Consider the following 3,206-nt stretch of genomic DNA (forward strand, 5'->3'; position numbering starts at 1 on the left):
GATGAATTTCAACTTGCTAACTATATTTTTAATTTAAAGGATGCTCTCATGTGTCCTAATACATTTTCATATTAATGAATTTAGTCCTTCTATTTGCATTTCTTAAGACTTCAATGAATTCTATGGCTACTCACATTTTATCTTTCATAAAAGAACTACAACTCATTAGTTGACTATGCATGAAATCAAATGAAGGGACCTCACTCTATTAATGGGAGTTTAATTCCTTAATGAACGAATCTCAACTTATTAACCAAACTTTTAATATTTAAGAAAGCTTTCAAATGTGGGTGGTGAGCTTAAAACCAATGAATGAACTTCATTATATTAAACGCTTTGAACCTTTTTGGAGGCCTCTAAATGAAATTATGAATTTAAGTGCACTGAATAAATAACCTCTCAATGGCCTCCTAACCACCATAAGTAAAAGAACGCTTCCTAAAATTCTAAGATGTCATATCATTGAACATATATATAATCATGTCTTATGCATTAACAAGCAATTAAGATATCCAACTTAATTGGATCAATTGTTGCGAGTTGAGTTAGGTGATTGATTACGTAATCGCGTTGGGAAACTCCTTAGATTCATTTAGTCTTCCGCTGTGTTATCTAAGTTATCAGATAACTCCAAATTATCTTAATGTTGTAACTTTTCATTAATGCTCTTAATTATTATTTAAAAAATATATATTTACACTCTATTCGAGTGTTTTTAACTTAAACCCTTAGGGGTTTCCTGGCTGGGCATTACACTTGGTATCAGAGCCCATGTTGCAACACTAGGATCTCTGGTTTTGCTTGTGCCATTAGTTGGTGTGTGTGTGTGTCTACCTAATGTTGTATGCTTGTCCACCTTGATGTGAGGGTGTGATTTAACAAACCCTACTTGTGTGTAACGTGTGTGTTCACACCTTATTTACACCTTCTTGATGTGGGTGTTTTGGGAATGATTATAGGTGTTTTGTTTGCTTATTGAGGTCTTGGTCTATGATTTCTCTTACTCTAAAAGGGAGTCATATGTACCTTCATTCTTGATTTGTTTTACTCTTTTGACTAATCCATCTGGGTTGGTTGGTAGTATCTTGAATCTAAAAGTATGAAATGTGCTTGTTTATGGTTTTGATCTATCTTAATGATTGTCCACTTGAAAGACTAGTATGGCAAATACTAATTCTTATTATGTAGTACATTGAGTGATTATGACTCTTCTTCTTCTCTCTCTCTAGTAAACTAAAAGGAATTGATATGTGTAATTATCTCTTATTTAAGTTTTCTTATTGCAAGAGAAAGGATGATATTTCTTGAGCCCTTGTGTGAGCCTCATAACGTTTTTGTCTTTTAGATTGTGAAAGGGATTGGTTTGGGAGTTAATTTTTGGTTAATGATAGAAAATGGTATGTTTGCATTAAAGGGTTCTCCATGTGCTTGGTAGGAGTAATATAATTAAATTCCATCTTAAGTAAGGTGCACTAAAATACGCATAGTGATTTTGTGAAAATTGCTTGATGTGAAAGGAATACCAAAAGAGGACATGTTGTAGGAGCTTCAGGAGTGTATCAATGTGCTCCTTGAAAGATTGTTTTATGTGCTTATTCAACTAGTATGTTTTAGGGCCTATTAAGTGACACACCATTTAGCTTGATTTGGATATGGGTAGTTGTCTTATTATGTTTCAAAAAGAGTAAATGAAAGACTTGTTAATTTGTATGCATCAAATGTGTAATATCTAGTAGATAGCTCTTCATTTACCTTCTTGTCATATTATGAATTTTCAATGTTAGATTTGATGTGATATTGTATTGTATTGTATTACGAATAGTGATTGTTCTCAAGAAGACTTGTATTACAAAAGAAAAAAAAAATTGGTTGTCTTGAATTCTTTTTTGGAAAACTAGAACATTATAGTGCAACAATAATGATTAGAAATGTCATGTTAGGATGCTTTGGCACCTTCCTAAAAGATAGCGAAATGAAAACCATGCAACTAAAATGATAGACTTATGTTCGAGCATATGATGTGATCTTGAAATTCTTGTGTATTCGTAGGAAATAGTTGATTTTCCAACTCTTTCCCTCCTCTTGTCTAAAATATAGGAATTGTTGTTTTTGAAATACTATTTGGAATACAGTGATTTAAGAAGAAATTTTGTTATAACGAATGTGAAATTGTATGCTGCTTTGGGCTTCTAATTGAAAGGGGAAAGTTTTTCGCCTTGGAAAAAGGGAAAATTGCATAGTTAGTAATGTGAATGAAAATGCTTAGGGGAAAATCGAGAAAGATATCAGAATGATGTAATTTCTTTGTGTAAATTTGAATTGTTGAGAATTTAAGAACGTGTATCTAGAGTAAACTTTGCTTGGTGATTCATGTGTAAAGCATAATTAAAACTTCCCTTAAGTATATGTTAGCATAATGTAAAGTACTCCCTGTAAATGTGACTAAACCAGTAATGGTTATTTTCTGTGTCTGTTGTAAGGAACCCGTACTTGCTATGTGTGCCCATGGGATGGTGAAGTAATCAACCATGGGGAATATGTTTGCTTATGGATATGGGAAACCATACCTATCTATGTGATGTTGCTTAATTGTTTCCTTACTAAGTGCCAACCCACGGGTTGTTGATAAGTCAGTATGTGAAGGAGTAGTAGTAGAAGTCACCATTCCTTGAATAGTATGAACAGCGTACAAGTAATGTCGATGCGAAGCGACTTTAGCTTCCCTATTTTGAGGAAAAGTATGGTTTTGTAATGAACTGTAACATAGGTGTAGTCTATACTTCCCCTTGTGATGAACCGATTTACGAGGTTCATGTGTGCCAGACTAATCCCTATCCTTTATTTTGAGCATCTAGATGACAGTTCTTGAGCATATTGATGGTTTTATTGGAGCTTCTATTGCCTTGTCTTCATGAGAGGCATGTTATATTTTCTTACATGAGTTGCCGACGGACTAGTGTTGGTAGACTTGTGGGAAGACCTTAGCCATGTATACCTCTGGCATACGATGAGTATCCTGAGAGGAACATCGCTATGCGGGGTGTGACCGACGCGTGCCTTATCTGTGGGGTGCACTTCCATGCGGGATACATCCATTGCATGCCTTGTCCGCTTGGAGTATTGCCATGCCGTGCTGGGACACGATGCGGGATGTAGTAGACATTCCATGCGGCCTACCAATAGGTATAGGGTAGAGCCATGCCGCG

Source organism: Cryptomeria japonica, chromosome 7, assembly GCF_030272615.1.
Source record: "Cryptomeria japonica chromosome 7, Sugi_1.0, whole genome shotgun sequence".
Classification (NCBI taxonomy): Eukaryota; Viridiplantae; Streptophyta; class Pinopsida; order Cupressales; family Cupressaceae; genus Cryptomeria; species Cryptomeria japonica.